Below are 11,902 nucleotides of genomic sequence, written 5' to 3'. Positions count from 1 at the left end.
AGATCTTGTATAAGTGTGCACGATGTTAAGGAGAAGACCTTTATAAGCTTAGCTTTCGGATCTTATCCTTTTTCAACATGTATAATATTGATATTGTAAATTGTAAAATGTAATATGCACATATGTTTGAAATAAAATATGTTTAAATCAAATGGATCCTTTAGAATCCATGCATAAATTAAATGTGTTCAAAACAGGTTTTCAAATATGTATGTAAAAAAAACAAAATGTGTCAGATTGTTAGATAGTTTCACTAGAATTTCTTTCTTGCTATTTTATTCTTGGCCAAAGCTTCAAAAGGAGAAAAGCTATTGAAATAAAAAGTTAAAGCCCTGGATTGGGCTTAAGGAGCTTTAGAAAATGTTTATTTACTTTAGGTTTTGTGCGATTATCATCACTTCAAACATTCCTATTTTCAAAGCGTTAATCGACAGGTACATTTTCAAATATTGCAGTAAACTATAGTTAACTTCTTAAAGTCAAACATTGTATATAACGCAATAAAAGTCACACTTTATCCTATAGAAGTACTAGTTGATCGAACACATAATGACCCGCTTAGTACTACGCTTCCAGAGATAACAAGAAATACTGGTTACAATATAGTTCCATTTATGTATTGTTCAATAACTGGCAGCACTTATCTCATCTTAAACTAGTTAAAATGCGTTTTTGTACTTATCTAAAAATCGTATATGTCTAGTTAATACTTGAATGGAAAAGTAGCTTAACTGGAAACAGTTCTGGACTCTCTTGGACTGGTCATTTGTTCTATTGAAGAAAAAAGTCATTTAAATGATAGCTGTTGAAAACGGCGTTTACCCCAATTTCTGACATAAATAAAACGAAAGTACGTCGGCTTAATTTTTTTTCATATCTAAGAGTTGTAAGGTACTTACCACACTGTATTTTAAATAGGTTCACTACATTATTGTTTAACAGCTTTCTGTAAAATGTTAAATACTGTAACATGTTTTCACCTTGTTCACATGATTTGTAATTGCATTTGTATATGGCTATGAATGTGCTATGCAATCTTATGCCAAATAAAGATTATGTTTTGTTATAAGGTGACTAAATTATGCATTATAAATGCTACATTGTTGTGATATAAGCTGCGCCTTGAGAAAACCAACATTGTGCATTTGCGACCAGCATGGATCCAGACCAGCCTGCGCATCCGCGCAGTCTGGTCAGGATCCATGCTGTTCGATAACAGTTTCTCTTATTGCAATAGGCTTTGAAAGCGAACAGCATGGATCCTGACCAGACTGCGCGGATGCGCAGGCTGGTCTGGATCCATGCTGGTCGCAAACGCACTATGTCGGTTTTCTCATGGCGTGGCTCATTATTATTTTCTAGTCATTATGGATCATTGAGACCATTCATTCTTATTTTGATAAAAATTCTATTTATAAAGTTGTTGTTATGGGTGTTGCTTAATTCATTACCTCTTATCAACAGTCTCAAGTAAAAACAAAGACAAATATCAAACAGGGAATGCCACGTACCAAAATCGCAGCCTCCCCAAAACGAAACCTACAGCACGTAGACGTGCACACCACAAACACACACACGTGCACACACATAAAGCCAACACAGGAGGACAAAACGAACAAACAAAGGAACACATACACATACACGCGCACGCACACAAAGCCTACACAAGAGGACGAAACGAACAAACAAAGGAACACAGTGGGGCACCGCCTTGGAACGGTCAGTGGCAATGTTTCATCTTCAGTTATTTAAATAGAATTATGAATATATGGTGTATGAATTGCAAATTTTTATCCACGACTGATATAACTGAGCGAAATACACGTAGATCTATTCAAATCGGACCAATAAGCATGTAATGTTTTGATAGATATTTTGTGCGTTTATATCACAGAGTGAGAGAATAAACATCCAGACAAGGTTAAATTGTGACATACAGAGAGCTATTAGTGATAAATTCTAGAGTCAGATTTCTAGCTCGGCATATTCGGTATCAAAATTAGTTTGTTTGTCTCCAAAAGTCGATGGGGTTTGGACGCTGGTATCATGTAGATATTTCTAGACGAACAGCTAGATGTTCATTTTGTTAAGTCAGCTATCTACATAGATGATGCATTATACTATTTTGACTAATTTGTCACACTGAAATAAGCTGACAATGGCTCATGATAGTTAGTATGATCAAAGGCAAGAATTTTTCTCGTCCATTCATCAACAACGGGCTGCTTTGGATAAAACTATACAGATATGTCTTGCAAGCACCTAATTAAGAAATGGCTACAATCATTCACAATTATCCAGTTTTAGAATGAAAGTTTTTAAAAGAACATAACAAAACATTTCAGATGTTCAGACCGTCCACATGAAAACATTTAGTTTTCCATTTGCGTTCACAAATAAGATCAGCTGATATTAGTTGAAGCTACTAATGTTTTAAGTTGCAGTTTATATTGCTGTCTCGGGCATTTTCTGGATATGTCCTCTTTAGTGTTTTAATTGCTATGCCGGACAGACCGACTTCAAAATAAAAAAGGTCGTACTCAAATAAAGTAGGTCAATAACCGGAAGTGGCTACAATATCCAGTTAATGGACGCCACGTTGTGTCAGTCATATTAGTGTCAATACTTTATCATGTGTTTATAATAACAAGAGGGTCATGATGACCCTGGATCGCTCACCTGAGAAATATGAGCTACATGTTTCAAATGTCAAACTAATGATTTTTAGAAATTTTTTGGAAAATTTTCTGATGTACAATCAAGTAACCCCTTTGGCGGGGCCAATTTTACCCTGGGGATCATGATTTCAACAAAGTTTGTAGAAGTCTACTAGGCAGTGTTACATATCAAATATCTAATATCTAGGTCTTCTGGTTTATTTTTAGCAAATTTATGAATTTTTCCCTATGTACAATCAAGTAACCCCATGGGGCGGGGTCAATTTGACCCCGGGGGTCATGATTTGAAATTTTTTTGGAGAGGTCCACTAGGCAATGCTACAAGTCAAATATCTAAGCTCTAGGCCTTCTGGTTTATTTCTAGAAATTTTTTGAAGATTTTCATATGCAAAATCAAGCGACACCTGGGGCGGGGTCAATCTGACCCCGGGGGTCATGATTTGAACAAATTTTGTAGAGGTCCACTAGGCAATGCTACATGTCAAATATCTAAGCTCTAGGCTTTCTGGTTTATTTTAAGAAAAATTTTGAAGATTTTCCTATGTAAAATCAAGTGACCCCTGGGGCGGGGTCAATTTTGACCCCGGGGGTCATGATCTGAACAAATTTTGTAGATCTCTAGCCTAAGGCCTTTTGGTTAATTTTTAGAAAATATTGAAGTTTTTTTTGTACAATCAAGTAACCCCATGGGGCGGGGTCAATTTGACCCCCCCCCCCGGGGTCATGATTTGAACAAAGTTTGTAGAAGTCTACTAGGCAATGTTACATATCAAATATCTAAGGTCTAGGCCTTCTGGTTTATTTTTAGCAAATTTATGAAAATTTCCCTATGTACAATCAAGTAACCCCTGTGGCTGAGTCAATTTGACCCGGGGGGTGTCAAGATGTTGAAGATTTTCATATGCAAAATCAAGCGACACCTGGGGCGGGGTCAATCTGACCCCGGGGGTCATGATTTGAACACATTTTGTAGAGGTCCACTAGGCAATGCTACATGTCAAATATCTAAGCTCTAGGCCTTCTGGTTTATTTTTAGTTTTTTTTTGAAGATTTTTCTATGTACAATCAAGTAACACCATGGGGCGGGGTCAATTTGACCTCGGAGGTCATGATTTGAACAAATTGTGTAGAAGTCTACTAGGCAATGCTACAAGTCAAATATCTAAGATCTAGGCCTTCTGGTTTATTTTTAGAAATTTTTTGAAGATTTTCCTATGTAAAATCAAGTGACCCCTGGGGCGGTGTCAATTTTGACTCGGGGTCATGATTTGAATAAATTTTGTAGAGGTCCACTAGGCAATGCTTTATGTCAAATATCTAAGCTCTATACCTTCTGGTTTATTTTAAGAAAATGTTGAAGAATTATCTATGTACAATCAAGTAACCCCATGGGGCGGGGTCAATTTGACCCCGGGGATCATGATTTGAATAAATCTTGTAGAGGTCCGCTAGGCAATGCTACAGGTCCAATATCTAAGCTCTAGGCTTTCTGGTTTATTTTAAGAAAGATTTTGAAGATTTTCCTATGTAAAATCAAATGACATCTGGGGCGGGGTCAATTTTGACCCCGGGGGTCATGATCTGAACAAATTTTGTAGAGCTCTAGGCCTTTTGGTTTATTTTTAGAAAATTTTAAAGTTTTTTCTTTGTACAATCAATTGCAAGTAACCCCATGGGGCGGGGTCAATTTGACCCCGGGGTCATGATTTGAACAAAGTTTGTAGAAGTCTAATAGGCAATGTTACATATCAAATATCTAAGACCTAGACCTTCTGGTTTATTTTTAGCAAATCTATGAAAATTTCCCTATGTACAATCAAGTAACCCCTGGGGCTGATTCAATTTGACCCGGGTGGGGGGGGGGGTTCAAGATTTGAACAAATTTTGTAGAGGTCCACCAGGCAATGCTACATGTCAAATATCTAAGCTCTAGGCCTTCTGGTTTATTTTTAGAATTTTTTTGAAGATTTTTCTATGTACAATCAAGTAACACCATGGGGCGGGGTCAATTTGACCCCAGGGGTCATGATTTGAACAAATTATGTAGAAGTCTACTAGGCAATGCTACAAGTCAAATATCTAAGATCTAGGCCTTCTGGTTTACTTTTAGAAAATTTTTGAAGATTTTCCTATGTAAAATCAAGTGACCCCTAGGGCGGGGTCAATTTTGACTCGAGGGTCATGATTTGAATAAATTTTGTAGAGGTCCACTATGCAATGCTACATGTCAAATATCTAAGCTCTATACCTTCTGGTTTATTTTAAGAAAATTTTGAAGAATTTTCTATGTACAATCAAGTAACCCCATTGGGCGGGGTCAATTTGACCCCGGGGATCATGATTTGAATAAATTTTGTAGAGGTCCACTAGGCAATGCTACATGTCAAATATCTAAGTTCTAGGCCTTCTGGTTTATTTTAAGAAATAATTTGAAGATTTTCCTATGTAAAATCAAGTGACCCTTGGGCAGGGTCAGTTTTGACATCAGGGATCACGATTTGAAAAAAAAATGTAGAGGTCCACTAGGCAATGCTACATGTCAAATATCTAAGCTCTAGGTCTTCTGGTTTATTTTTCATTTTTTTTTGAAGATTTTCCTATAGAAATCTATGTAAAATCAAGTGACCCCTGGGGCTGGGCCAATTTTGACCCCGGGGTCATGATTTGAACAACTTTAGTAGAGGTCCACTAGGCAATGCTACATGTCAAATATCTAAGCTCTAGGGCTTTTGTTTTTTGAGAAGAAGATTTTTTAAAGATTTTCCTATGTAAAATCAAGTGACCCCTGGGGCGGGGTCAATTTTGACCCCGTGGTCATGATTTGAACAAACTTGGTAGAGGTCCACTAGACAATGCTTCACACCAAATATCTAAGCTCTAGGGCTTCTAGTTTTTGAGTAGAAGATTTTTGAAGTTTTTCCTTTCGGTTGTCATGGCAACCAGAGTTCAGCATTGAATTCAATTCTTTGAACTATTTTTGTAGAGTTTCACCCAAGGAACATTCCTGTGAAGTTTGGATGAAATTGGCGGTTTATGAGGAGATGTCGTTTAAAGTAAAAGTTTACGGACAACGGACAACGGACGCCGGACAATGAGTGATCCTAATAGCTCACCCTGAGCCTTTGGCTCTGGTGAGCTAAAAAGGAACTTATGATCGTTTAGGTGTTTATTCTTTCACGACCGATTTATATCATTATCATACGAAAAAGACAGAAACTTTGTAGTATGATACAACATTATGAACATATGCTTTAGTTGTACCTCACAATTATTACGCCAGAGCGTCATACGTAATATTTGCGCGACAAAAAAGAAACCCAAACAAAATATTTGGTGGATATGGTCACCGAATTAGATACAAATTTAATCCTTGATAGCATGTTACAATCTCCATGATTCTTACGCCCGCAACACGGCATGTAAAGATTTTTCGCCGCTTTGCAAATATAGGTTTAGTCATGCTAAAACAATTCCAGTCCCATCATTGTTGTTTAGTAAGTGTATATTTTCCCGCTTTCATCGACCTTTCTATTCGTTAATCATACCAGTGACAATGATCTTGAGGCATACAATAAACTAAGTAGGAAAATGCCGCGAATAAGAAATCGTATAATGGCGGATTCAAATAGTCCTCAGATTATTTTGTTCTGTGGAGCTATTTTCCCTATTTTCTTTTCAATTGCTTGCTGAGATCACATGACAGATCTATGCTTAACATGTAGGTAGCATTTTACTAATGACATAGTAACATGTCAGAATTTGTCATGGATACTTTGATCATACATAACCATTACAATTTTCGGTCCCTTTGTTAGCTGATTTTGCAGTTTTGTGTTTGATTGAAACTATTTTTCTTCTATCAAACATAACCCCAGATTTTCCTTTGATTTTTATTTATCACTGACAATATTCTCCAAGACAATGTCAGTTGCAGACATTTAAAAATGGTCCTGATGTGTACTGAGGACATTGGAAGTACTTAACCATGAAACCAATGGTAGGATTAACACAGCTTGCCTGACTTTTAATAATGTAAGATCACTGATCTTATAGTGTTGCAACGTGGGACGGGGTTTTGAGGTGTGTTGCCAGGGGGTTATGCTTCTGTTGATGGAAGGGCATTGCAAAAACAGTTGCTGTTCGCTTTCATCGATAGTCGCTGGACTGTGTGGTCGGGTGTCATTGGGGGTTGCTTGACGCTGCAACGTATCAAGATACTCTGCCAGTGCTATTGTTGTATAGTTAAAATGTGATATGATATTTGTATAGTCTCTTATAATTCATCTATATGAATGGCCATTTACATGTAGTTTTACTGTTATTTTTATATGTATATTTATGTAAATGTAAATGGAAGAGACTGAAATAAACTAACTAATATATTGGAAATATGTCAATTTGATATAGGATAAAGAAGAACAGCTATGTATTTAGTGTATTGTAAGGTATAGGGAAACATTGGTAAATATTCAAATCTGGTCAGATGATCGTTGAAATTTGCTACTTTGATTAGAATTTTGCATTGAATATGGTTACAATACAAAATATCACATTTGCACTGGTTTGAGTGTATTTGTTTCAAGCACTGCATATTACGTGATGTACATGTATCCTAAAGAATGCTAATTTCTAGCACTAAGAGGCAAAACTGAACATATTTAACAAGTGTAAATGTGTAATTTGTATGCAGATCACAGTAGAAAGTGACAAGACAGGGCAAAACCAGGCTATAGTTAGGATCTGTGCACTGACCAAAAAATTATGTCTCGACAGCTTTTTGTGGCTATATTTGACGCGCTGGAAATGCCATAAAACCTTAGAAACTGTTGGTACCAAGCTCAATCTTTTTTTTATGCAGTGAGGTTGCTTGTACATCTAAAATGAAACTGGTATAATCTTAGAGAAAAAAAGTTTTCTTATAGGCATTTAGACACTCAATAGGAAAATGGCGCTAAAATGATAGTCGCATAATGGCGGATTCAAACAGTCCTCAGTTTTATGCTCAGTAGAGCTATTTTCCTTAGTTGTTTTCAATGTTTGCTGAAATCACATAACAGATCTATGCTTGACATGAAGGTAGCATGTTAATAATGAAATTATAGTAACATGGCAGAATTTGTCATGGATACTTGATCATACACCACCATTACAATTTGGGGCTTCGTTATTAGCTGATTTTGGAATTTGTGTGTTTGACTGAAAATATTTTCCTTGCATCAAAAATGTTTAGTCTTCATTCAGCACTGACAATATTCTTCAAGAAAATGTAAGTTACAGACATTTAAAATGGGTCCAGATTTTTGCTGCAGCCATTAGAAATATGTCAGTTTTATATAGATTAAAGAAGAACTATGTTTTGTTACCTTGAAATTATATAAATAGCAAAAAAAAACAAAACCTATTCCAATTATTATAGTCAACCCAATGAAGTTGTAGTATATTTCCATTGCCTGTAGACAGACATTCAAGACAGAGGTCGTCTCACAAGAAGTGAAAGACTAGAAATGCTGAGAAAAAAATGTTATACATACCTATTTCATACAGAAAGCAGAGCTGATCCCGGATTTAAATTTTGGACGGGGAGGGACACGAATGTCAATTGGGCGGTACGAGGACATACCGCTCCAACAGGAAATAGTTTGGCACGTAAACCTATAATGATGCAATCTGACGTATATTTGACATAGCTTTGATATGTATTTAAAACAAAGTCCGATTTTAAAGTTGCAAATTTAAAGACATGCAATTTGACCAAGTTGGTAACCTTTTTTTTTTTAATTTAATCTTCATCTGGTCACACAAATGGTGAGGTATTGTTGTTCGGGAAAGAACTCAAATCGGTCAATCTAAAAGCCGTCAGGTTACATTTGAATTTATCGATGAAAGTTGATTGGCCTTGATATTGACTTAATTAAATATCTTGCCTACAATTCCTGAACTTTTAGTGAAGTTTCTACACGGTCACTACAGATATAGACCAGATATGTAAATCTTTTTTTTGAGGAATAATAACTTTGACCTTGAGTTTAGAGAGCCCAAAAGTTTTTGAATTGTTACTGTGAATGTGCACTTTACGTTTACTATATCTTATGTATTGGGCAACTTTTATTTTAGCACTAACTAATAAGTTTGAAAATTAGCAAATGCTCCCAATCTCATAATTTGGGTTTTCTGCAATGGGGATTGAAGGAGAGCACATCAAGCTGGCAATTGTGTTTTGCACTCACATCCTAATACATTTCCTTACCCAAACTTACTCAAAGCAAATTGAAAAAAAACACCAAAAAAACAATTTTCTAGTTTGCGGAATGGTTAGCTGTCCCCGACAGATTTTTGTTAGAGCATTGCCATGGTTATACATGCGCTTTATTTGAACCATGCATATACGACAAATTAAAGTTATGATAGAGCAGGGTATTCAAACTCGGGTAACGTTTCTATCTAGGCAAGTAGAAATATGAAGGTCTGTCTGTTTAGACCATGTCAATACTTCTTCTTCATTTAAAAGAAAAAAAACAACTGATAGTAAATAAGATTTTTTTAAATTCAAGGAAGGCAACCGCATGATATATCTTTGATTTGCTCATCAATTTTAATACGAATATTTGAAATATTCTCCAGTAAGATTATTTTTCTGCAGTATGTATTACATTTGCTAATATTCAGTACTTGTTTGAACCGAAAATGAGAAACTAATTACAGTTTGAATAAAAAATACGACACCAAATGTTGATAAAGTGGAATGTAATTCTTAGATTTCGCAAAAGTTAAGACGTTGATTATATGTTTTAAAAATACTCACTGAACAGCTTACAGAACATGTCCCGACTGAAAATGATGAATTAGAATATCACCTTTCTACCTTAATACCATTAATAATGATACTTCAAAATCTTTGCAGACAAATAAACCTTTTAGTAATCAAGACACGTTTTATTTAGACAGATCAAGGTGCTAGTTTTGAAATGATTTATCTACAAACCGTATTGTCACTTTATTACTTTAACCATTATAAAATTCACGTGTGGCAAGACATTAAAAAAATGTGTTAATTTATGTGCTTATTGACTTAAAAGCACTGCAATTAACCCCTGACATTTCAAGGTCATAGCTTTATGAAACAGTAGTTACCAGTAACGCATTTTGTCATAAAATTATGCAAAAGCATTATACGCATGCTTTGTTTCCACAACTGGTGGAGCAGCATAAGGTGCGTCATTACTACGCAATGCTGAGAAAATACTGATTCAATTCTTGGTTCCAACTAAACTTGTTCAGCTGTTTTTTATTTAATAAATATAAACATTAAGTCTTCTTTGCGTCTGGTCAATAATTCATTTTAGTAAAATACTTTCCTAGATGATAAATGGATCCTTTCCTGTTTAGTTTTCAGAGTGTATGTAAGACTGGTCTAAATGATTTATTACTTTATTAGAATGTTAAGAATATATGGGTGGGGGATCGTTATAATAAAATATGATATATCTCAATAATCCTCCTTTCGTGGCTGATATGTTTTACATAGGTGGACACATATTTACAGTCATCTTACACGTTTTTGCATTAAAACGAGGTAATAATGATTTCAAGTACGTCTGAAGGAATGATTTTGATAATGACTAATTAAGTGTACTTTGGCATTCAAATGACAGTTATCTTTTGATGTCCTATTATAGTCGCAGTTTTGATATTATAATGGACAGGTCTAGACCTGGCTAGATCGAATTTTAGTCTAGTGTAATCTAGTTCAATTAAAAGTCAACGTTTGCAATGTTTCTTTAGTAAGTACAACCGATTTCTCTACTTGTTATATCGCTTTCCCACGTAACCTAACAGTGGCAAACAAATGTCTTTAATATATAAAAAAGCTTAAAATTTACTATTATTCTATATTTCTCGAGTGTAAATTTTTTAAATTTTTTTTACCACCACCACCATTGTTATTTGGGCATTTGAAGAAGTTTGTATTAAAGGTCTCAGCTTTTCACTGAATAAGAATTAGGGCAGGTTTTGGATCGTAGTTTTTCGACAGGACTTTTTCCCCCGTGGTAAGTGATTGTGCACCATCTGTCGCACATTTGTTTTCGTATCGTTCTGATAAAAAACCTTATGATGAGCCTTTCTCTAGGTATAGACTCTGGCGTTATCAGTGTACATTAGTATACATCACTCATCGTGGATTATATTCTTAATATAGATAGGCCGTTTTTCGCTTTAATCATGGTGAATACTATTTATCGCAAACGAAACTAACTTTTCCGGTAATATTGCTTGTTTTATTGAGGTTTACATCTCTCTCTATATCTAATGGTGTTTTACGGATCGAAATAGCACGACATATTTTGACTCAGTCAAAACTGTCAGTCGATAACTTTATAAACAACACTAAGTACGTAAATATAATTATTATTTTATTAAATTATTGAATATATACCTATTTCTGTAATAAGTAGTATTAGTGTAAAACAATAAGGATGATTGGACATGCAGCGTAGATAACCCTATTGATTTTTGGGTCACTTAAAGGTCAAGCTCACAGGAGCCAGAATATAGAAAACCATTCCCAATCAATACCTTGAAAACCATTAGACCCAAAATGTTGAAACTTTATAGCGTTAATAGCATAGTTGTATCTACTGAATAGATGACCCCTATTTCAGCCAACCATAAGTGTCTGACTTTCGCTCCTGTCCCCTATTGACATCTTGCCTACTATGCTTTTGGGGGAAACATGCGCTTTTCTACAAAATAACATCTTCTAGTGATATAATAAAAAAGGTTGCGATTTTACATGTGTACGTATGCATGTACTTTCCTTCTTCTTCGTAACAAAACTTTACTTAAGACACAAGAGTTGTTGTTGTTGTTGTTTTTTAATTACGACTAATTCAAGGTCCATAACTTCAGAGTAACAAAGACTCTCTACCAGGTAATCAAAGTTCGCCAAGATAAGTGATTCAAGGGATAGAACTAATGTGTGACTGGGAGTATCGGACTGGTTATGACTCTTGTTCGAGATACTATGCCCATATATATTGTGACAAGGGAGCTGAATATTGGATAAGAACTACTTAAATTCCAGTGTGGATATTGTCAATTTTCAAAACATTTTGGTAATCCAAGGCTATAACTCGAGTGAATCTGCGACGATGCGGCTGGTTCCCGAAATGCCCATAAACATTGTGACAGTTTTGTAACGTTGGTTAAAACTGTTCAAACTAGAC

The sequence above is a fragment of the Mercenaria mercenaria genome, chromosome 11 (assembly GCF_021730395.1).
Source record: "Mercenaria mercenaria strain notata chromosome 11, MADL_Memer_1, whole genome shotgun sequence".
In the NCBI taxonomy this organism is placed as follows: Eukaryota; Metazoa; Mollusca; class Bivalvia; order Venerida; family Veneridae; genus Mercenaria; species Mercenaria mercenaria.
The sequence above is the reverse complement of the archived record's forward strand: the minus strand, read 5'-3'. Positions refer to the sequence as shown.